Genomic DNA, 26696 nt, shown 5'->3' with positions numbered 1-26696 from the left:
CATTTTACCCATGCGTGACTTTCTAACATTATGCCTTGGTTATTTGGAAAATATTAGTTCACCAAGCTATACAGATTTTTTCAAATGTTAACACATTTCTTTCTTTCTTTTTTTCAAATAATTTTTATTGAGCTTTAAGTGAACGTTTACAAATCAAGTCAGTCTGTCACATATAAGTTTATACACACCTTACTCCATACTCCCACTTACTCTCCCCCTAATGAGTCGGCCCTTCCAGTCTCTCCTTTCGTGACAATTTTGCCAGTTTCTAACCCTCTCTACCCTCCTATCTCCCCTCCAGACAGGAGATGCCAACACAGTCTCAAGTGTCCACCTGATACAAGTAGCTAACTCTTCATCAGCATCTCTCTCCTACCCATTGTCCCGTCCCTTCCATGTCTGATGAGTTGTCTTCGGGAATGGTTCCTGTCCTGGGTCAACAGAAAGTTTGGGGACCATGACCGCCGGGATTCCTCTAGTCTCAGTCAGACCATTAAGTCTCGTCTTTTTATGAGAATTTGGGGTCTGCATCCCACTGATCTCCTGCTCCCTCAGGGGTTCTCTGTTGTGCTCCCTGTCAGGGCAGTCATCGGTTGTGGCCGGGCACCATCTAGTTCTTCTGGTCTCAGGATAATGTAAGTCTCTGGTTCACGTGGCCCTTTCTGTCTCTTGGGCTCTTAGTTGTCGTGTGACCTTGGTGTTCTTCATTCTCCTTTGATCCAGATGGGTTGAGACCAATTGATGCATCTTAGATGGTCGCTTGTTAGCATTTAAGACCCCAGATGCCACATTTCAAAGTGGGATGTAGAATGTTTTCATAATAGAATAATTTTGCCAATTGACTTAGAAGTCCCCTTAAGCCATAGTCTCCAAACCCCGGCCCTTGCTCCGCTGACCTTTGAAGCATTCAGTTTATCCCAGAAACTTCTTTGCTTTTGGTCCAGTCCAGTTGAGCTGACCTTCCATGTATTGAGTATTGTCCTGCCCTTCACCTAAAGTAGTTCTTATCTACTAACTAATCAGTAAATAACCCTTCAAATCTATTCTTGAGATGGTCTCAAATTCAGGTGGGATATATTCAAGCTCTCATGGACTTATTTTAATTTTCTTCAGCTTCAAGTTTAACTTGCATAGGAGCAGTTGATGGTATCTTCTGCAGTCGGCCCCTGGCTCTGTTCTAACCAATGATATTGAGTTTTTCCATTGTATCTTTCCACAGATGTAGTCAATCTGATTCCTGTGTTTTCCATCCGGTGAGGTCCATGTGTATAGTCAACATTTATGTTGTTGAAAAAGGTATTTGCAATGAAGAAGTCATTTGGTCTTGCAAAAATTCTATCATTTGATTTCTGACATTATTTCCATCACCAAAGCCATATTTTCCAACTACCAATCCTTCTTTATTTCCAACTTTTGCATTCCATTCACCAGTAATTATCAATGCATCTTGATTTCATGTTTGAAAATTTCAGACTGCAGAAGTTGGTAAAAATCTTTAATGTCCTCATCTTTGGCATTAGTGGTTGGTGCATAAATTTGAATAATAGTCATATTAACTGACCCTCTATCTTACAAAACATAATAGAACACATATTTTATTTTGTAGTTTTCGCATTTTATGCTACCACATATTTTCTTGTTAATGTCTTCATTTAAATACACTTATTTTAGTACTATTTATAATTTTTTTTTTTTTTTTTATAAATTATGTAAACCTCTTAATACAAAAGTAGCAAATTTTTCCATGGCAAATATTTTCATTTCTGCACTAGAATATAGCCAAAAGAGCAAGATAGAATATATTGTTTTCAGGAAGCACTAGATAAGATTCATCCTTCTGTTTATTTTTTTAAAAGCAAGTAAATCCAAATTAAATAACTGTATGTTGGTTACATCTGTACAAAAAATACATTTGAGCTACATAAATAATTTTCCATCATTCTTAACTACTTTATGAATAAATTTATAAAAATCCCTTTATGTCCAGGATTTTCAAATGTGTTTATTCATTAAATACTCTATTCAAATGAAATCTTATTAGGAAGCCCAATACACAAAACCGATAGAAGACAAGTCACTCTGGTTGAAATGGGGGTTGCAACCCTGATAACTGCTCGTTACCTCTGCACTGGGGTCGTCTGAAGTGGGCTCCAAATTCCCTAGGGCTTCACTCAGTGCTTTGAACTGTCTTATTCATGAATAATTCTTTTTATCTGATCTCTTAGAGGACCCACAAAGCAGTAAAGTTGTTGAAAAGTGATGAACTATTTCACCATTGTTCATTAAGTAACAAGTAATTTCTTCCTAATTGTATAAAGCAATGTTATATGGAATTCCATCTTAGCAACAGACTCTAAGTCATACAATTTCTAAAATACATTGATATAACTTCAGCTCTTTTATGAAAATAATTTGTGTTGTTCACCATGCATGTTAATCTATCCTATCATTTTCTGATAATAAGATTTTATGAAAAGAAAGAAAATTAAAAGTCCTTTAAGTCTGCAAATATTAAATGATAGTTGTTGTTGTTGTGTGCTGTCGAGTCAATTCTGATTCATAGCAACCCTAAAGGACAGAGTAGAACTGCCCCACAGGGTTTTCTAGGCTGTAATCTTTATGGGAGCAGATCACCAGATCTTTTCTTCTGCAGAACCACTGATGGGTTTGAGCTGCCGACTTTTGGTTTGCAGCTGAGCGCTTAACAATTGTGCCACCAGGGCTCCTTAAATGAGGTTTAAAAAACCTGCTGCCGTCGAGTCGATTCTGACACTTAGCGACCCTATAGGACAGGGTAGAAAGCTGCCCCATAAATTTCCCAAGGAGCAGCTGGTGGATTCGACTACTGACCTTTTGGTTAGCAGCCGTAGCTCACTGTAGCTCTTAACCACTGCGCCACCAGGGCTCCAAATGATATTTAGGGGTTCATAAATTAATCCTTTCTGCCATGGACCCTCATTATCTCTTATCTAAATAGTTAGAATAAACCCTCAACTTTAACCCTGCCTTTAAACTCTTTTCTCCACCAAACTATCCTACGCATCATTACTTGAATAATCTTGCTAAAAAATCCTCTTAATTGTATCATTTTCTGGCTATAAATACCAGTTATGGCTCCTTATTGCCCACCAGAGTTTAAAAACTCCCAGAAATAAATTTTAAAAATTGCAGTCATTAACAAATGTTTTGATACATGGCCCAAAAAACATCTGGCAAGAATGTCAAGATGATTGATCTCTGTTCCATCTGTGTTTCAGAATAAAATTTAATGACCCTCATGGTGGTCTTCTCATCCAAGATGGGAATCAACAATCAGCTAAGTTTCCCTTTATTATCTGGATGTATAATTTGCACTTGAAGTCATGAACAGGATAAAATCTGAGAGGAAGAGTGTGAAGGTAGAAAACGTTCCCTCTGAAAAGACATTTTTCAGAGGAAAACTGCTATGAGGCCAGGGTTGATCCAGGCTTTGTAAGGCCTAGAGCTTTCTAAATGTGGTGTGAGGGCACTCTTTAAGAAAAAGAACCCAAAATGACATGCACAAAAATTGGAGTAGTGTTGGGAAGGGGACCATGATGTGAGGAGTCCTGAATCTGAAGTTTCCTTAGCTTCATGGTAAATCTATCCATGCTCCCAGTGGGGCAAAAGAAAGCCAATCTTTATAGCTATGATCGTTTCAATTTGTACCCTTTTCTACTCCCCTTCTCCACGCAATGGGCTTTAACAATGTTCTTTACCCCCTCAGCACGTCTCCCTTCCTGAATAGTATAGGATGTGTGTGATTTAATTCTATTCCAGAAATGTATGGTTATGACTCATTATCCTATACTATTTTGGCAATACAAAGGTTAGCTTGTTTACACCGGAAAGTCTCTTCTCCCTGCTAGCCACAGAATAACTCTGCTCCTTCCCATTCTGTGTTCTTTATTAACATAATAACCATATGGCCTGATTTCCTGGGGCAGTCAGTTTATGCCTGTTGTCCTGGCATAATTATTAAAACTGACTCCTTTCTGAAGCCCTATGGAAAGGGAAAGTACCAGGGCAATAGCAGAGAGGGAGGAACTTGGCAAAGAGATCCCATAAAGCTGTTTATGAACTCCTGGGTTTACCCCCAACTTATGCATGCATTGATCTAATCTTAGATACAAAAGATTTTGAGAACTGAACTAACAGATAGACCTCCAGCCAGGTCCCATACTGACCACTGGGTGGTGCACAGGAGAGACAGTTCCAAGTAAACTGCAAAGCCTTCAAAAACTGTACTGACATTGATCCCATAGCCCACAGAAGGTCGGTTAGAACTTGCAGCCTGAACCTAACCAGTCCAAGTACCTGGGGAAACACCCTTTATAGAATTTAAACAGGACCTGGGGTGATGTAATATAGTATTCCAAATGCCCAGGAAACAATCCAAATTTACTCAGCGAATGAATAAATCCAAAATTCTCAATTCACATGGAAAAAGACAATTGAGAGACAATCTCAGTGAACACAGATATTGGAATTTTCTGAAAAGACTTTAAAGCACCTATAATAACAAATATTAAAAAGAGTGATTACACTCTTGAAACACAAGTTAAAATAAAAAGTATCAGCAAAGAAACTGAAGACATAAAGAACCAAATGGAAGTTTTAGAACTGAAAAATACAATACTTGAAATAAAAAACCTCACTGGATACACTCAACAACGGAATGGAGGTGACAAAGCAACCCAGTTAAAATAATGGATGCTTCTTTTTTTTTTTCACCAAAGAAAATGTTAAGATGGCAAACAAGCACATGAAAAGATGTTTAATATCATTAGTCATTAGGCAAATGCAAACTAAAACCACAATGAGATACCACCACACAACTATCAAACCACAACTATTAGAATGGCTAAAATAATACTGACAAAATTTCCCCAAAGTCCAAATGCAACGCAACTGGAACTCGCATACAATTCTAGCGGGCATGCAAGATGGTACAGCCACTTCAGAAAATGGTCTGACAGTTTCTTAAAAATGTAAACATACACTTACCGTATGATCCAGCAATCCTCCTTCTGGGTATTTACCCTAGAGCAGCGATTGGCAAACTTTTCTATAAATAGGTAGGTAGTCAATATTTTAGACTTTGCAGGTCATAGGTCTCTGCCATAAATATTCAGTTCTGTTGTTATTGCTTGAAAGCAACTGTAGACAACATATAAATGAATGGGCATGAGTGTGCTCCAAAATACCCAGAAAAACCAAACCCACTGCTGTCAAGTCAATTCCAACTCATAGTGACCCTATGAGACAGAGTAGAACTGCCCCATAGGGTTTCCAAGACTAATCTTTACAGAAGCAGACTGCCACATCATTCTCCTGCTGGTGGTCGAACCACCAACCTTTTGGTTAGCAGCAGCACACTTAACCCTGTGCCACCAGGGCTCCAATAAAACATTATTTATCGAGGAGGTGGGGCCAAGATGGCCGACTAGGTAGATGCTACCTCGGATCGCTCTTGCAACAAAGACTCAGAAAAACAAGTGAATCGATCACATACATAACAATCTACAAACCCTGAACAACAAACACAGATTTAGAGACGGAGAACGAACAAATACGGGGAAGCAGCGATTGTTTTCAGAGCCTGGAGCCAGCGTACCAGTCAGGTAACATTCGGCGCCCGATTTGGGGCAGAGCCCAGGGAAGCAGACGGCACAAACAAGGGGCCCAGCCCTAGCCCCTGAACTCACTCCAGGAGGGGGCCCAGCCGGTTCGCGCGGGCAGCGTGGCGACGCAGCCGGTGGGAGAAGTCCCCAGGAGGCAGTGACTGATCTTGGAGCGGGGAGAGCAGCATCCCAACCGGGGAACCGTCCCGCCGGAAATTTGGCTGGGCACAGGCACGGCATAAGCACGGAGAGCTGCTCCACCCCCCTGAACTAACCCCGGGAAGGGGCCCAGCCAGTTCGCGCAGGCGGCGTGGTGACGCAGCCGGTGGGAGAAGTCCCTGGGAGGCAGCGACTGGTCTTGGATCAGGGAGAGCAGCGTCCCAGCCAGGACACGCGGTCATGGCACAAGCACAGGGAGCTGCTCCACTCACCTGAACTAACCCCGGGAGGGGGCCAGGCGGTTCGCAGAGGCGGTACGGCAATGCGGCTGGCGGGACAAGAAGTCCCCACGAGGCAGCGACTGATTTTGGATTCGAGAGTGCACCGTCCCAGCAGGGGAACCTTAACGTTGGGCGTGGGGCTGGCAGCAGAGGATCTGACAGTGACTCTAGCGGGCCAGACCCCCCAGGGGCAATCTCCACACAGCCAGTACACATAGGCGACGCGCCCCGCGGGAATCTCAGATATAATAGTCATTCCAAGTAAGATAAGCAACTCTGGCTATATTCTGAGGTGCTACTCTCCTATCTCTCTGATCCCTCCCCCACCCTCCCCAGGTGGCTTCATTAACATCTGAATAGCCTGAGCCAGAGGGAGAACTCTGATAGGGATCTGACTGCATTTTTTTTAGCGGATTTTCTGGAAAAACTAGTTTCTCAGGGATGGCTCGGAGACAGCAGTCCATATCAAACCACATAAAGAAACAGACCATGACAGCTTCTCCAACCCCCCAAACAAAAGAACCAAAATCTTTCCCAAATGAAGATACAATCCTGGAATTATCAGATACAGAATATAAAAAACTAATTTACAGAATGCTTCAAGACATCAGAAACGAAATAAGGCAAACTGCAGAAAAAGCCAAGGAACACACCGATAAAACTGTTGAAGAACTCAAAAAGATTATTCAAGAACATAGTGGAAAAATTAATAAGTTGCAAGAATCCATAGAGAGACAGCATGTAGAAATCCAAAAGATTAACAATAAAATTACAGAATTAGACAATGCAATAGGAAGTCAGAGGAGTAGACTCGAGCAATTAGAATGTAGACTGGGACATCTGGAGGACCAGGGAATCAACACCAACATAGCTGAAAAAAAATCAGATAAAAGAATTAAAGAAAATGAAGAAACCCTAAGAATCATGTGGGACTCTATCAAGAAGGATAACTTGCGGGTGATTGGAGTCTCAGAACAGGGAGGGGGGACAGAAAACACAGAGAAAATAGTTGAAGAACTCATGACACAAAACTTCCCTGACATCATGAAACACGAAAGGATATCTATCCAAGATGCTCATCGAACCCCATTTAAGACTGATCCAAAAAGAAAAACACCAAGACATATTATCATCAAACTTGCCAAAACCAAAGATAAAGAGAAAATTTTAAAAGCAGCCAGGGAGAAAAGAAAGGTTTCCTTCAAGGGAGAATCAATAAGAATCAGTTCAGACTACTCAGCAGAAACCATGCAGGCAAGAAGGGAATGGGATGACATATACAGAGCACTGAAGGAGAAAAACTGCCAACCAAGGATCATATATCCAGCAAAACTCTCTCTGAAATATGAAGGCGAAATTAAAATATTTACAGATAAACACAAGTTTAGAGAATTTGCAAAAACCAAACCAAAGCTACAAGAAATACTAAAGGATATTGTTTGGTCAGAAAACCAATAATATCAGATACCAGCACAACACAAGGTCACAAAACAGAACGTCCTGATATCAACTCAAATAGGGAAATCACAAAAACAAATTAAGATTAATTAAAAAAATAATACGCATAACAGGGAATCATGGAAGTCAATAGGTAAAAGATCACAATAATCAAAAAGAGGAACTAAATACAGGAGACATTGAACTGCCATATGGAGAGTTATACAAGGCGATATAGAACGATACAAGTTAGGTTTTTACTTAGAAAAATAGGGGTAAATAATAAGGTAACCACAAAAAGGTATAACAACTCCATAACTCAAGATAAAAGCCAAGAAAAATGTAACGACTCAACTAACATAAAGTCAAACACTATGAAAATGAGGATCTCACAATTTACTAAGAAAAACGCCTCAGCACAAAAAAGTATGTGGAAAAATGAAATTGCCAACAACACACATGAAAAGGCATCAAAATGACAGCACTAAAAACTTATTTATCTATAATTACCCTGAATGTAAATGGACTAAATGCACCAATAAAGAGACAGAGAGTCTCGGACTGGATAAAGAAACACGATCCATCTATATGCTGCCTACAAGAGACACACCTTAGACTTAGAGACACAAACAAACTCAAACTCAAAGGATGGAAAAAAATATATCAAGCAAACAATAAGCAAAAAAGAAGAGGAGTAACAATATTAATTTCTGACAAAATAGACTTTAGACTTAAATCCACCACAAAGGATAAAGAAGGACACTATATAATGATAAAAGGGACAATTGATCAGGAAGACATAACCATATTAAATATTTATGCACCCAATGACAGGGCTGCAAGATACATAAATCAAATTTTAACAGAACTGAAAAGTGAGATAGACACCTCCACAATTATAGTAGGAGACTTCAACACACCACTTTCGGAGAAGGACAGGACATCCAGTAAGAAGCTCAATAGAGACACGGAAGACCTACTTACAACCATCAACCAACTTGACCTCATTGACTTATACAGAACTCTCTACCCAACTGCTGCAAAGTATACTTTTTTTTCTAGTGCACATGGAACATTCTCTAGAATAGACCACATATTAGGTCATAAAACAAACCTTTGCAGAGTCCAAAACATTGAAATATTACAAAGCATCTTCTCAGACCACAAGGCAATAAAACTAGAAATTAATAACAGAAAAACTAGGGAAAAGAAATCAAATACTTGGAAACTGAACAATACCCTAGAAGACATCAAGGAGGGAATAAGGAAATTCATAGAATGCAACGAGAATGAAAATACTCCCTATCAAAACCTCTGGGACACAGCAAAAGCAGTGCTCAGAGGCCAATTTATATCGATAAATGCACACATACAAAAAGAAGAAAGAGCCAAAAGCAGATGACTGTCCCTACAACTTGAACAAATAGAAAGTGAGCAACAAAAGAATCCATCAGGCACCAGAAGAAAACAAATAATAAAAATTAGAGCTGAACTAAATGAATTAGAGAACAGAAAAACAATTGAAAGAATTAACAAAGCCAAAAGCTGGTTCTTTGAAAAAATTAACAAAATTGATAAACCATTGGCTAGACTGACTAAAGAAATACAGGAAAGGAAACAAATAACCCGAATAAGAAATGAGAAGGACCACATCACAACAGAACCAAATGAAATTAAAAGAATCACTTCAGATTACTACGAAAAATTGTACTCTAACAAATTTGCAAACCTAGAAGAAATGGATGAATTCCTGGAAAAACACTACCTACCTAAACTAACACATTCAGAAGTAGAACAACTAAATAGACCCATAACAAAAAAAGAGATTGAAACGGTAATCAAAAAACTTCCAACAAAAAAAAAACCCTGGCCCGGACGGCTTCACTGCAGAGTTCTACCAAACTTTCAGAGAAGAGTTAACACCACTACTACTGAAGGTATTTCAAAGCATAGAAAAAGACGGAATACTACCCAACTCATTCTATGAAGCTACCATCTCCCTGATACCAAAACCAGGTAAAGACATTACAAAAAAAGAAAATTATAGACCTATATCCCTCATGAACATAGATGCAAAAATCCTCAACAAAATTTTAGCCAATAGAATCCAACAACACATCAAAAAAATAATTCACCACGATCAAGTGGGATTTATACCAGGTATGCAAGACCGGTTTAATATCAGAAAAACCATTAATGTAATCCACCACATAAATAAAACAAAAGACAAAAACCACATGATCTTATCAATTTATGCAGAAAAGGCATTTGACAAAGTCCAACACCCATTTATGATAAAAACTCTCACCAAAATAGGAATTGAAGGAAAATTCCTCAACATAATAAAGGGCATCTATGCAAAAAAAAAAAAAAATGCAAAGCCAACAGCCAACCTCACTCTAAATGGAGAGAACCTGAAAGCATTTCCCTTGAGAACGGGAACCAGACAAGGATGCCCTTTATCACCGCTCTTATTCAACATAGTACTTGAAGTCCTAGCCAGGGCAATTAGGCTAGACAAAGAAATAAAGGGTATCCGGATTGGCAAGGAGGAAGTAAAGCTATCACTATTTGCAGATGACATGATCGTATACACGGAAAACCCTAAGGAATCCTCCAGAAAACTACTGAAACTAATAGAAGAGTTTGGCAGAGTCTCAGGTTATAAAATAAACATACAAAAATCACTTGGATTCCTCTACATCAACAAAAAGAACACCGAAGAGGAAATAACCAAATCAATACCATTCACAGTAGCCCCCAAGAAGATAAAATACTTAGGAATAAATCTCACCAAGGATGTAAAAGACCTATACAAAGAAAACTACAAAGCTCTACTACAAGAAATTCAAAAGGACATACTTAACTGGAAAAACATACCTTGCTCATGGATAGGAAGACTTAACATAGTAAAAATGTCTATTCTACCAAAAGCCATCTATACATATAATGCACTTCCGATCCAAATTCCAATGTCATATTTTAAGGTGATAGAGAAACAAATCACCAATTTCATATGGAAGGGAAAGAAGCCCCGGATAAGTAAAGCATTACTGAAAAAGGAGAAGAAAGTGGGAGGCCTCACTCTACCTGATTTCAGAACCTATTATACAGCCACAGTAGTCAAAACAGCCTGGTACTAGTACAACAACAGGCACATAGACCAATGGAACAGAATTGAGAACCCAGATATAAATCCATCCACATATGAGCAGCTGATATTTGACAAAGGACCAGTGTCAGTCAATTGGGGAAAAGATAGTCTTTTTAACAAATGGTACTGGCATAACTGGATATCCATTTGCAAAAGAATGAAACAGGACCCATACCTCACACCATGCACAAAAACTAACTCCAAGTGGATCAAAGACCTAAACATAAAGACTAAAACGATAAAGATCATGGAAGAAAAAATAGGGACAACCCTAGAAGCCCTAATACAAGGCATAAACAGAATACAAAACATTACCAAAAATGATGAAGAGAAACCAGATAACTGGGAGCTCCTAAAAATCAAACACCTATGCTCATCTAAAGACTTCACCAAAAGAGTAAAAAGACCACCTACAGACTGGGAAAGAATTTTCAGCTATGACATCTCCGACCAGCGCCTGATCTCTAAAATCTACATGATTCTGTCAAAACTCAACCACAAAAAGACAAACAACCCAATCAAGAAGTGGGCAAAGGATATGAACACACATTTCACTAAAGAAGATATTCAGGCAGCCAACAGATACATGAGAAAATGCTCCCGATTATTAGCCATTAGAGAAATGCAAATTAAAACTACGATGAGATTCCATCTCACACCAACTAGGCTGGCATTAATCCAAAAAACACAAAAGAATAAATGTTGGAGAGCCTGCGGAGAGATTGGAACTCTTATACACTGCTGGTGGGAATGTAAAATGGTACAACCACTTTGGAAATCCATCTGGCGTTATCTTAAACAGTTAGAAATAGAACTACCATACAACCCAGAAATCCCACTCATCGGAATATACCCTAGAGATACAAGAGCCTTCACACAAACAGATATATGCACACCCATGTTTATTGCAGCTCTGTTTACAATAGCAAAAATCTGGAAGCAACCAAGGTGTCCGTCAACAGATGAATGGGTAAATAAATTGTGGTATATTCACACAATGGAATACTACGCATCGATAAAGAACAGTGACGAATCTCTGAAACATTTCATAACATGGAGGAATCTGGAAGGCATTATGCTGAGCGAAATGAGTCAGTTGCAAAAGGACAAATATTGTATAAGACCACTATTATAAGATCTTGAGAAATAGAAAAAACGGAGAAGAACACATACTTTTGTGGTTACAAAAGGGGGAGGGAGGGAGGGAGGGAGAGGGCTTTTTATTGATCAATCTGTAGATAAGAACTGCTTTAGGTGAAGGGGAAGACAACACTCAATACATGGAAGGTCAGCTCAATTGGACTGGACCAAAAGCAAAGAAGTTTCCGGGATAAAATGAATGCTTCAAAGGTCAGCGGAGCAAGGGCGGGGGTCTGGGGAACATGGTTTGAGGGGACTTCTAAGTCAATTGGCAAAATTATTCTATTATGAAAACATTCTGCATCCCACTTTGAAATGTGGCGTCTGGGGTCTTAAATGCTAACAAGCGACCATCTAAGATGCAGCAATTGGTCTCAACCCACCTGGAGCAAAGGAAAACGAAGAACACCAAGGTCACATGACAACTAAGAGCCCAAGAGACAGAAAGGGCCACATGAACCAGAGACCTACATCATCCTGAGACCAGAAGAACTAGTTGGTGCCCGGCGACAATCGATGACTGCCCTGACAGGGAGCACGACAGGGAACTCCTGAGGGAACAGGAGATCAGTGGGATGCAGACCCCAAATTCTCATAAAAAGACGAGACTTAATGGTCTGACTGAGACTAGAGGAATCCCGGCGGCCATGCTCCCCAGACCTTCTGTTGGCACAGGACAGGAACCATCCCCGAAGACAACTCATCAGACATGAAAGGGACTGGTCAGTGGGTGGGAGAGAGATGCTGATGAAGAGTGAGCTAATTATATCAGGTGGAAACTTGAGATTGTGTTGGCAACTCTTGTCTGGAGGGGGGATGGGAGGATAGAGAGAGAGGGAAGCTGGCAAAATTGTCACTAAAGGAGAGACTGAAAGGTTTGACTCAATAGGGGGAGAGCAAGTGGGAGTACGGAGTAAGATGTATGCAAACTTATATGTGACAGACTGATTGGATTTGTAAATGTTCACTTGAAGCTTAATAAAAGTTAATAAAAAAAAACATTATTTATCAAAAAGCAGCAAGGACACAACGCAATTATGAGCCCAAGAGATAGAAAGGGCCACGTGAACCAGAGTCTACATCATCCTGAGACCAGAAGAACTAGATGGTGCCTGTCTACAACCGATGACTACCCTGACAGGGAACACAACAGAGAGCCCCTGAGGGAGCAGGAGAGCAGTGGGATGCAGACTCCAAATTCTCATAAGACCAGACTTAATGGTCTGACTGAGACTAGAAGGACCCCGGTGGTCATGGCCCCCAGACCTTCTGTTGCCCCAGGACAGGAACCATTCCTGAAGCCAACCCTTCAGACATGGATTGGACTGGACAATGGCTTAGAGAGGGATGCTGGTGAGGAGTGAGCTTCTTGGACCAGGTGGACACTTGAGACTATGTTGGCACCTCCTGCCTGTAGGGGAGATGAGAGTGTGGAGGGGGTTAGAAGCTGGTGAAATGGACATGAAAAGAGAGTGGAGGGAGAGAGCGGGCTGTTTCATTAGGGGGAGAGTAATTGGGAGTGTGTACAAGGTGTATATGGGTTTTTGTGTGAGAGACTGACTTGATTTGTAAACTTTCACTTAAAGCACAATAAAAATTACTTTAAAAATTCGTGGAATTTTACACCAGCCAATTTTACTTTGTGATGATTAAAGAAATGAAATAAAACACGTAGAAAATTAAAAAGTGCATACTTTCTCTCCTAACGTGTCCCAGTTTGGATGATAAGGCATTTGTTGAGCCTACTTAATGAAGTTTTTCACAACAGTAACATCTACTCCTAATTTTAATTCCCATTTACAGATGAGGAAACCAAATCCCACAGTCATCCAATTATTGGATGGTTGTGCTAAGAGCTAAACCTATAATGTCTGGATGCAAAGCTTGGCCTTTATTCATAAGGCTATCCAGCCCTCCATTAGACGACTATTCATCATATCAGCTGCTTGCATGCAATTGGTCTGATTGTTGTTGTTGTCTAGTAGATTTGCTACTCATATTGAGCCAAAGAAACAGTAAAACTGCCACATAGGGTTTTCTAGGTTGTAATCTTTACGTGAACAGATAGCCACGACTTTGTCACAGAGAAGTGGTTGGGTGTGTTCAAACTGGCAAGCTTTTGGTCAGCAGTTGAGCATTTAACTGCTGCGCCACTAGGGCTCCTTTTGATCACATTATGCCATTCTTACTGGTGAATCTTATCAATGAGTTGTGAGATAGGTTGGGCAGAGAAGATCTCTCTGAGGAGTTAACATTTCAGGCCTAATTGAACGGAGAAAGTGAATCATATGAATTTCAGTTGGAAGTCCATTCCTAGCACGGAAAACATCAAGTACAACATTGGAGGCAAGATCCAGATTGATGTGTTCACAGATTAGCAAGAAGGCCAGTGTGACTGAAATAGAGAAGTAGGCAATGGCCAGGTCACTCAGAGCTTTGCAAGTCACAGTAGGGACTTTGGGTTTTATTTTAAGAATATTGAAAAATCAATGAAGAGTTCTAAATAAGGAAGTGATTCATCTGATGTATGGTTTTGAATCTCACTCTGCTGTATAAGGGGGAAAGCACGAATGTAGAGGAACCAGGTAGGTGGTTACGGCCATATTGCAGGCTGGAGATGAGGGTGAGTTGGACTGGGGTGGTGGCTATGGTACTTATGAGAAGCAAAGAGATTTAGGATATATTCTGAAGTAGAGTTCACATGATTTCCTGATACATTGGATGTAGAATCTGAGAAAAAGAGAGGATTCAAGGATGTTTCCCAGGCTCTGTGCCAAACACTGTAAAAGTATTATCTCAATGCAGTGGAAGAAATGAGGCCAGATTCAGGATCTATTCTGAAGAAAGAGATAACAGGGCTTGATAGTAGATTGGGAGAAGGGTGGGAGTAAAAGGGAAGAAGATGACTCCTAGGTTTGGAGTCTGAGTAAATGGGTAAATAGAAATACTATAAAATAAGGTAGAAAACACTGAGGAAGCAGCAGGTTGGGGAGGGGAATGAAAAACTATGCTTTTTAATCCATGTCAAGTAGGTATATTCACATATGAGTCTGGTATTCAGGAAGAGATCAGCACATGAGATATGAATTTTGTAGTTGATATTTTTAAGTTGGTACCCTGGTGGTGCAGTGGTAAAGAGCTACAGCTGCTAACCAAAAGGTTGGCAGTTTGAATTCACCAGCCACTCCTTGGAAACCCTACTCTGTCCTATAGGGTCACTATGAGTCAGAATCGACTCAATGGCAACGGGTTTGTTTTTTGTTGTTTATTTTCAAGTTAGTATTTAAGAGTCATGAGATTAGGTGAGATTATGTAGGGACAGACTGTGGATAGAGAAGGACAAAGACTGTGCTCTAGCATACTCTATCATCTAGAGGTCAAGAAGAGGAGAATGGGTTAGCAAGTGAAATTGAGAAAGAACAGCCAGTGAGGTAGGAGAAAAATCTGGAGTCCAAGTGGAGAAAGGATTTCAAGGAGGAGAGTGTCATTAACTGTATCAAATGTTACTTGGAGGACAAAAAAAAGTGGGGACTGAAAATTGATCATAGGGCTTGGTATTAAGTAGGTTACAAGTGACCTTGACAAGAATATTTTCAGAGTTGAGGGAATGAAAGCCTGAGAGTAGGAGGTGAGAATGTGGAAACAAACTCTGTCATGTTAGTTCCTTTTCATAAGGGGAGGCATAAGAGGGGCATGACTTCAAGTGGATGATTTTTAAATGGGTGCAAATGTAATGTAGTGCATGGTTGATAAGAGTGTCTGGATAATTACCATGTTCCAAGGACACATTGTTAGGAAGCTCTATTGTAATTAGAGTTTTAAAATCAATAAAAGTTATTTTCTATCTTGAAATATAAATGCCATGCATTAAATGATGAAGCAGAACCAAGTTAATATTTAATTCAATATGAGGATAATCTTTGAGGTCAATTCCATACATTTAAATGAAGTAAAGAGACTAGCTCCGAAGATGGCTTAATAACTTTACATCTTTGAGAGGCATCTGTAAAATCACAATAGCTGATATAACTATCTTCAGAGCTAGTCATTTAATATGTGGCATTGACCTACTTTCCTCTTTAATTATTTAAGAGTTAGCTGTTCAGTTGGATCTTGTCCTTGCAATGTGAAGAAAAGGACTGTAATTTGTTGTACATTTTTTAGCCAAAATTATAAAGTTTATATACCAAAGGGATCTGTTGCAAATAAATGTAAAACAAAGTCAAAGGATACAGAACTCATTTTTTAAAACACTGGTTTTTCAATATAAGGAATTTAGATTCCCATTTCTTCCAAATTTTTGGATATTAGACAAATTGGTTTCCTACTTATTTACTTGAATAGTAATTTATGGAGAGAAGGGGTATGTGTTGGGAGGGAGAATTGTTTCGGTTTAGGTTAGAAATTCTCTACTAGGCCAAAAAAAGAAAAGCAACTCTTCTGATATGGCACCATCAAGGGGGCTGTAAAATGTGATTGGATTTTTTTGCTGAAGGAGAAAAATGAAAATTTTGAGGTAAAAGCGTAGCATTGTCTCTGTTACACGTTTGTGATTCACCTGCCTCAAAACTTCAGCTTCCCTACTCCCTCAGTTCACTGCCCTAGAGACATCCAGGATGTATCTTGTGGCACAGAATCCCCTCATCCCATGAACTGGTTTCATGGTGATGGACCCAAGTGCCCCATTCAAGTAGTGATGATAATCAGCCAGCTGAAGACTCTGCCCCTCAGTTAGCTCACATAAGCATAGCAAGTGATAGATATTTTTTCAAGTGAGAAATAGAGTTTCCGTTAAGCCCAAAATCATCACCATTATATTTAAGGAAGAGAGTAACTGATTCAAACTGCTTCATGAACTCTTATGACAGAAACTATCCATATTATAAACTTTATCAAGTGATTTGCAGTTTGTCTCTGAAGACAAAGTCATGTAGAGATGTGTTTTTTGTTTGTTTGTATTTAAACAGAATCACAAAATAAACTGAATCCAGGACAGGTAAAGAATGACCTGTTGCCGTCGAGTCGGTTCTGACTCATAGCGACCCTATAGGATGAGTAGAACTTCCCCATAGAGTTCCCAACGAGTGCCTGGTGGATTCCAATGCCAACCTTTTGGTTATCAGCCATAGCACTTAACCACTATGCCACCAGGGATTCCAGGTAAAGAATAGTTAAATTTAATTAATGATCACTGAGTGATGTACTCACAGATGTTCCAAAAACTCATATTTGTAGCCACTCTTGTATATTTTATGAAATATTTCTTTTTCTAAAACAAACAATCTTAGTCTTAACCCTGCAGAACATAGTAATTTTTAGTATAATTTAAGGTCTTAACAAACTAAAATTTATAACAAACTTGTAGAATATCAAAATTTCTTAGTAACAACTAGTGTGATACTAAAATGTATAAATTGTAATTTTACTTGATGTTTATATGAGATTATTTTCTTTTCTTATTGATTTCCAGGGTATTTTGAGTGTTATAAGATCAGACTGAGATCAATAATTGACAAAGAATGTATAGAATTTGGAAAGGATTTAGACAAAAGCAAAAATAATGATAAGCATGAAATGCCTGGAAAGTCAGTACTTTGAAGAAAGACATTGAGTATATTTGCCAAAAAAGGATAGAGTATTTACTTATTTTTATCTTATCTATTTGTGGAATAAAAATGAACATAATCCACCAGATAATATTTAAGGTAAGCAGGAAAATCAACAAAGAGGAAATAAGGACAGAAAAAATAAGACGAAGAGGCTAAGAATAAAATAAGTATGCAGACCATAGTTCAAGAGGTCCTCTATAGCATATACTTGCTAGAGGTGGAACACCTACCTGTTTTGCTCTGAGCTCCCCTGCAGCAAATGCGAAGATGTAACACAGCAAATTACATGATACAGACAAGTTTTTTTTTCAAGTGTTCAAACATTTTTCTAGTATTGAGGCCCAAAGAATAGGACGCTATCAACGTCACATACTGATCAATGCCCTCAACAACTTCCTTTCAGAGCATATAGCAATGGATTTCATAGGGCTGCTTCTTTTAAATTTCTTTAATGAATGCCTGTGGCATAATATCAAAGAACATTCAAGAGAAGCATTCCTAGAAGAGACTAAAAGAATATGGGGCAGGAAAGTCTCTTGGTTAGTCTGAGTAATCTAGAGTAAGGATTCAGACCTGCAGTGTCCAATATGGTAGCTACTAGCCACATTCAGCTATTTACATTTAAATTAATTAAAATTAATACCATAAAAATTCAGTTCCTCAGTCACAGGAGCCACAGGTCAAGTGCTCAGTCCCCATAAATGGCTGATCCTAGCCTTTTGGGCAGCACAAATAATGTTTCCATCATTGCAGAAAATTCTATTGGATGGTGCTGATTTGAATTACTAAGAAAGTGAGTACTGAATATTTTTCAGACAAGCTTTCTCAGCCAAGCTTAGGATAATCACTGAGCAATTGTGAGTTCAAGGTTTTGCTCTGACAACCACCAGCAGGGCAGAAATTTCACGTTGTTAAAGCTAGAGCCATAGCTTAAATAGGGTAGAAATGAATGGTAGTGTCCTTAATGTCTACTGAACAAGCCTGGAGAGAGGTGGCTTATTTTTATGTAAAGAACAGGGTAAGAAAATAGACAATGCTTTGAAGAATCAGGGAGGGTACTTCGGAGTTGTTCAAAGGCATGAGAATACACATAACAATTGTTTTTCTATTATGAATTAAGTGGTCTCTTGCCCCCTTAATGAGCCCTGGTGGCACAGTGGTTAGGAGCTTGGCTGCTAACCAAAAGGTTGGCAGTTTGAATCTACCAGCTGCTCCTTGGAACCCCTATGGGGCAGTTCTACTCTGTGATATACGGTCGCTATAAGTCAGAATCGACTCGATGGCAGTGGGTTTGGTTTTGCCCCCTTAAATGCTATATGTCTCTGAACTTGAAGATTTAACTGTATATTATATACCTAATAATATTTTTAAACAATGTTTATTAATCTTCACATCTGGAAGTTTTATCATCAACCTAAACAGAATGGAGATTTATGGGGTGTAACTATTGCTACTGATTTTGTTACAAACTCATCAGAATTTATGAACATAGATGATATTTCACATTATTTACTTCTTCCAACATGTTTTTCATTACATAAAGCACTATTACAACCATTTTGGTATCAGCATCATAGATATTTTACAAAACACATAAGCAAAAACTGCCTGGTCTAGGTAAAAAAAAAAAAGACACCACAAAAAAAGAAAATTATAGACCTATATCCCTCATGAACTTAGATACAAAAATCCTCAACAAAATTCTAGCCAATAGAATTCAACAACATATCAAAAAAAAAAAAATCACCATGATCGAGTGGGATTCATACCAGGTATGCAGGGATGGTTCAACATTAGAAAAACAATTAATGTAATACATCATATAAATAAAACAAAAGACAAGAATCACATGATTTCATCAATCAATGCAGAAAAGGCATTTGACAAAGTTCAACACACATTCATGATAAAAACTCTCAGCAAAATAGGAATAGAAGGAAAATTCTTCAACATAATAAAGGGCATTTATACAAAGCCAATAGCCAACATCATCCTAAATGCAGTCTGAAAGCATTCCCCTTGAGATCGGGAACCAGAGAATGATGCACTTTATCACCACTCTTATTCAACATTGTGCTGGAAGTCCTAGCCAGAGCAATTAGGCTAGACAAAGAAATAAAGGGCAACCAGATTGGCAAGGAAGAAGTAAAAGTATCTCTATTTGCAGATGACATGATCTTATACACAGAAAACCCTAAGGAACCCTCAAGAAAACTACTGAAACTAATAGAAGAGTTCAGCAGATTATCAGGATACAAGATAAACATACAAAAATCAGTTGGATTCCTCTACACCAACAAAAAGAACATCAAAGAGGAAATCCTCAAATCAATACCATTTACAGTAACCCCCAAGAAGACAAAATACTTAGGAATAAATCTTACCAGAGATGTAAAAGACTTATACAAGGAAAACTACAAAACATTACTGCAAGAAACCAAAAGAGACTTACATGAGTGAAAAACATACCTTGCTCATGGACAGGAAGACTTAACATTGTAAAAATGTCTATTCTACCAAAAGCAATCTATAGATACAAAGCAATTCCTATCCAAATTCCAACGACATTCTTTAATGAGATGGAGAAACAAATCACCAACTTCATATGGAAGGGAAAGAGGCCCTGGATAAGGAAAGCGTTACTGAAAAAGAAGAAAAAGTGGGAGGCCTCACTCTACCTGATTTTAGAACCTATTATACCACCACAGTAGTCAAAACAGCCTGGTACTGGTACAACAACAGATACATAGGCCAACGGAACAGAACTGAGAATCCAGGCATAAATCCATCCACATATGAGCAGTTGATATATGACAAAGGCTCAAAAGTCAGTTAAATGGGGAAAAGACAGTCTTTTTAAGAAATAATGCTGGCATAACTGGATATCCATCTGCAAAAAAATGAAACAAGACCCATACCTCACTCTATGCACAAACACTAACTCAAAATGGATCAAAGACCTAAACATAAAATCTAAGACACTAAAGATCATGGAAGAAAAAATAGGGACAAGGTAAGGAGCCCTAATACATGACATAAACAGTATACAAACAGTACTAACAATGCAGAAGAGAAACTAGATAACTGGGAGCTCCTAAAAATCAAACACTTATGCTCATCCAAAGACTTCACCAAAAGAGTAAAAAGATTACCTACAGATTATGAAAAAGTTTTTAGCTATGACATCTCCGATCAAAGCCTGATCTCTAAAATCTACATGATACTGCAAAAACTCAACTACAAAAAGAAATAACCCAATTAAAAAATGGGCAAAAGATATGAACAGACACTTCACTAAAGAAGACATTCAGGTAGCTAACAGATACATGAGGAAATGCTCACGATCATTAGCCATTAGAGAAATACAAATCAAAACTACAATGAGATTCCATCTCACTCCAACAAGGCTGGCATTAATCCAAAAAATACAAAATAATAAATGTTGGAAAGGTTATGGAGAGACTGGAACACTTATACACTGCTGGTGGGAATATAAAATGGTACAACCACTTTGGAAATCTATTTGGTGCTTCCTTAAAAACTAGAAATAGAAATACTGTACGATCCAGCAATCCCACTCCTTGGAATATGTCCTAGAGAAATAAGAGCCTTTACATGAACAGATATATGCACACCCATGTTCATTGCAGCACTGTTTACAATAGCAAAAAAATGGAAGCAACCAAGGTGCCCATCAATGGATGAATGGATAAATAAATTATGGTATATTCACACAATGGAATACTACGCATCGATAAAGAATAATGATGAATCTGTGAAACATTTCATAACATGGAGGAACCTGGAATGCATTATGCTGCTCCCCTACTAATAATTCTCAGTACAAGAGCCAGAGTGATTCTCTATGAGTGTAAGTCAGATCATGTCACTTCCCCACTCACAGCCCCACAATGGCTCCCATCTCATTTGGAATAAATTGACAAAGTTCTTACAATGGCCCTCCAGGCTCTCTATGAGCAGACCTGTTACTCTGAGCTCTCTCCTACCATATCCTCCTAGCTCAGTCAACTCCAGCCACACTGGGATCTCTGTTCTTCCTAAAACAAGACACACAGGATCCTTCCTCAGGGTCTTTGCTTTTGCTGTGCACTTTGTCTGAATCACTTTTCCACTCGATATCATTTGGGTGACTCCCTCACCTCCTCAAAGTCTTTGCATCAACCTCAGCTTCTTAATGAGATCTTCCTTGACCACTCTATTTAATAACGCCGCCTGCCCACTCCTTTTCAGCCCCACAACCACAGCACTCTCCCTCCTCCTTACCTTACTCTCTATTTTATTTTGTCCATTGTACTCATCACTCTATAATATATTATGTTGTTGTTAAGTGCTGTCAAGTTGCTTCCAACTCATTGCAACCCCGTATGTTGCAGAGTAGAACTGCTCCACAGGGTTTTCAAGGCTGTGACCTTTTCCAAGCAGATCACCAGGCTTGTCTTTTGAGGTACCGCTGGATGGATTTGAACCGCCAACTTTTTGGCTAGCAGTCAAGCACTTAACCATTTGCACTACCCAGATCCCTATAATACAATATAGTACTGTATAATTGATTTGTGTTATGGATTGAATTGTGTTCCCCAAAAGTATGTGTTGTAAATCCAGACATACTGTGGTTATAATCCCATTTGGGAATGAGTTGTCTTTGTTATGCTGGGGAGGCAGGATTGGTGGGGGGTATATCTTGAGTCAATCTCTTTTGAGGTATAAAGGAGATTGGATGGGCAAGCAGAGCAGAGGTGGGGGAGGACTGATGCCAAACCACATGGAGATCGCCAAGGAACCAAGAAACAAGCTGAAGAGAAGACAAGGACCTGCCCCCAGAGCTGACAGAGAAAGACTTCCCCTAGAGCTGGTGTCCTGAATTCAGACTTCTAGCCTCCTAAACTGCGAGTGGTCAGCAGTTTGAATCCACCAGCTGCTCTGGACACTATGAGTCGGAATCAGCTTGACGGAAACAGGTTTGGTTTGATTTTTTAAACTGTGAGAAAATAAATTTATGTTTGTTAAAGCCATCCACTTGTGGCATTTCTGTTGTGGCAGCACTAGGTTAACTAAGACAAGCTGTTTGCTGCATTCATTATCTATTATCTATCTCCCTAAGTTATAATTTGAGTTCTACAGGACTCTTTGTTCTGTTCACTGATGTATCTCCAGCACCAAGCGAGTGTGCCTGGCACATAATAGGCCCTCAAAAAATACTTGTTGAATGAATAGCTTCATAAGCATTTCTCTTTCTAAACATAAAATTGTATTTCTGCAGTTTCAACACTGAGTTCTGTCTCTTTCCAAGTATCAGGTCACAAAATTGTATCCTTTAATAGGCAGAAAGGCCCTCGGCAGTAATGAAGTAAAATCATACCTTTATATATGTAAGCGGTGACCCAGAAGGATTAAGTGACAGCGCAAGGTCAACCAGCTGATTTATAGCAGAGCCAGGACTAGAAGATAGGTTTTCAGATTCTCAGTCTATTCACAAAAAATTTTGATTTTCCAGTACTAGGTGCATTCAAAAGAACGTGCCAACATCTCCAAGAGTTAAACCAGAAAAGAGATGCTAATGTATTTTCAGCTCCACTTACAGCAGCGTTATTGGAAAAAGTGGATAGCCTTGTGAACAGCACGAACTCAAACGGGTAAATTTAAGAATTTTTCTTTAAAATAGAATCACATTACTTGAAGAAATACCTCATACATCCCCTGGCCAAACTAGTTTTTGAATATAGTGCTTTACTTGGAGTAGAAATTCAGTATTTCCAGAAAAAAAAAATTAGGACCTTATCATAAATACATAAACTAAACCTTGATCATTTTCTCCTTCCTTTACTTCCTCCGTTGCCTGGGCTCTACTTATTCCCTTGTTGACAGCTGCAGTCTTAATGTGCATCTTGAAGAAAATAGGTGCTTTTTGGTCCATACCACTTTTATCTCTGGCTTGTTAGAAGCATCCATATATCAAAGCCTGGGGAAAGAAGATAAAATAGGGCATCTTTCTTGCATATAAATCATGGCTTGTGGATCATCGCTGTTAATTAAAAATCCTTGCAAGGTTAAATTCAACATGATGGAAGCTTAGGAAATCCTTGCTAGAGGACAAAGCTGGAAGAAGAAGTATCTTCACATTTCCATGAGAAAGAAAGTAGGATTGGATCATTATGTCTCCTGGTTCTGGAGAGAGGGTTAAAATTTATTATGCACGTTATACTGCACCATAATTTGTTGCTGATGGTATGTGAACGTGTTAACTCCTTAGCATAACTGGTTTACTTTTTTGTTTCAGTGATGTTTGCTTACCATTTTACTATTGTCTGACAACATAATAATCTTAGTATTAACTGGAGAAAGGAAATTACACACAACCATGATCATATGAAGTGTGACTTTTACAAGGCCAGAATAATATAAGCAAAATTTCACCATCCCATTTTAGTGACAAATTCAAAAAAGAGGCCCATTAGCCTTGAGCTTGGTTTGCATGGTTATTTGACACCCTTAATGTATGAAGGAGAATGGTTAGCATAGGTGTCTTTTCAAGGCATGAGCGGATATTTATTTTAGGGTTGTGATTACTTATGCTCCTGGTTGGTGCCAGTCAGGTCAATAGGATTATATTCCAGAAATTGATTTTTTTCCCCCAATGAGTAAATAATGAAGTAATTTAACCTCATCTGCTTCCTAATCTAAAACCTTTCACTTGTACCATGAGGAAAGGCAGTTGCCTTCGCTTGAGATGTGCTCAAGCACAAGGCCAATAAACTCCTTTGGGTTTTATATGAAGGTCATGCAAAGCTGATCATTCAGGAAATGTGTACGGTTGAAGTGCATCTTCTCTTCCCCGTGGCCATCAATCCTGGCTTTCAGAGATGTTTCCACCTATGTTAAAGGGCGAACACAATATTGTATTAATCAGGGACATGGTTGCTGCTCTGAGAATTTCTCTTTCATTTATATTAATTTAAGTGTTTATTCAGATACGAGCATGGAAAGAAAACAGCACTCAGCTGGAAATGAAAATAAAAAGGCAGGCAGAAAGTCGTGATTGTTCAGATTATGAATTATCTGAGCTTACTTTAAACCGGGCCTGTTATTTTATTGCTTCACGATCTGTGGCATCTTGAAGAATCTGAACACAGCTGGAAATCACAATTAGACAGAAAGATTTTGAGTCTATTGTCATAGTTGAAATGACCTAGTGGTAAAGAGTAGTCCCACTTTCTTTCCTCATGATTCACATGGCTATTAACAATGATGGTATCCAATATGAATACACATTAACTGTGTGCCAGGCAGTGCACTAACACTTGCATTATGTCATTCAATCCTATTAGGATCGGGAATCTAGCTAGCAGTGGTTTCAGGAATCAAGGTCAGGCCACTGGAGTACAAAATCTGGGTGCTTGACCACTGAATATCACTGCCTCCTGTGGCCAAGATAAATTGTCCTCCTGGAAGTTTGTGCCCATAGTAACCGTTAAGCAGCAAAACTCATCATTTGTCATGTCATTCATTTACTAGTTGTGCCCCCTGTATATCTCTGGAGAGCTTCCCATGCATTTGGGAAAATAAAATGTCAAGTGGCTGTAAACCAATTTAAAACGTGAGATCTTAACTGAGAATTATTTTCCTATGCTTCTCTGATATTTTAGAAACTGACATGATCTTCCCTATTTAATAACATATGGATCTTTAATGCAATTTTGATTATTCCTATATTTTCTTTTTAGCTCTCTGCGATTATCAATGAAAGAACATGTTTATGATACTGAAAATAAATAAATAAATAAATAAAATCTGCCCCTTTTGGTAGACAACATTCCAATATCTGGGGTTAAGGTTGAGTGCGTTGCATGAGGAAACTATAAATTCTGAGAGTGGATATATGTATGTGCTCTTAACAAAAATATTACTCTCATTTATTCCCCAATATCCCAGGCACTTGTTGTTGTTGTTAGGTGCCATCGAGTCAATTCCTACTCATAGAGACCCTGTGTACAACAGAACAAATCACTGCCTTGACCTGTGCCATCCTCATAATCCTTGTTATACTTGAGCCCGTTGTTGCAGCCACTGAATAAATTTATATTGTTGAGGGTCTTCCTCTCTTTCACTGACCCTCTACTTTACCACGCATGATGTCCTTCTCCAGGGACTGATCCCTCCTGATAACATGTCCAAAGTATGTGAGACATAGTCTTGCCAACCTTGCTTCCTAGGTACTAGTAAGCTGAAATGGACTGGTAGTGGCCATTCTGAATTAGACAATCATATAGTCTACTATGCCAGGAATGACAACTTGAAGAGGAATGATGTCACGTTCATCATCAAAAAGTACATTTCAAGAACTATTATGAAGCACAATGCTGTCAGTGATAGGATAATATCCATACGCCTACAAGGAAGACCAACTAATACAACTATTATTCAAATTAACACAGCAACCACTAAGGCCAAAGACAAAGAAATTGAAGATTTTTACCTATTTCTGCAGTCTGAAATTGATCAAACATGCAACCAAGGTGCATTGATAATTACTGACAACTGGAATACGAAAGTTAGAAACAAAGAAGAAGGAACGGTACCTGCAAAATATGGCCTTGGTGATAGAAACGACGTCAGAGATAGCATCATAGAATCTTGCAAAACCAATGACTTCTTCATTGCAAACACCCTTTTTTAACAACATAAATGTCGACTATACATGTGGATCTCACCAGATGGAATATATAGGAATCAAATGGACTACATCTGTGGAAAAGCTCAATATCATCCGTCAGAACAAGGCCAGGGGCTGACTATAGAACAGACCATCAACAGCTCTATGCAAGTTCAAGTTCAAGTTGAAGAAAATTAGAACAAGTCCACAAGAGCCAAAGTACGACCTTGAGTATATCTCACCTGAATTGAGACCATCTCAAGAATAGATTTGACGCACTGAACACTAATGACTGAAGACCAAACCAGTTGTGGAATCACGTCAAGGACATCATACGTGAAGAAAGCAAGAGGTCATTAAAAAGACAGGAAAGAAAGAAAAGACCAAAATGGATGTCAGAACGGACTCTGAAAGTTGCTCTTGAATGTAGAGTAGCTAAAGCAAAAGGAAGAAATGATGAAGTAAAAGAGCTGAGCAGAAGATTTCCAAGGGCTGCTCGAGAAGACAAAGTAAAGTATTATAATGACATGTACAAAGACCTGGAGGTAGACAACCAAAAAGGAAGAACACGCTCAGCATTTCTCAAGCTGAAAGAACTGAAGA

The sequence above is a fragment of the Elephas maximus genome, chromosome X, assembly GCF_024166365.1.
Source record: "Elephas maximus indicus isolate mEleMax1 chromosome X, mEleMax1 primary haplotype, whole genome shotgun sequence".
NCBI lineage: Eukaryota > Metazoa > Chordata > Mammalia > Proboscidea > Elephantidae > Elephas > Elephas maximus.
This window is presented reverse-complemented; position numbering follows the sequence as displayed.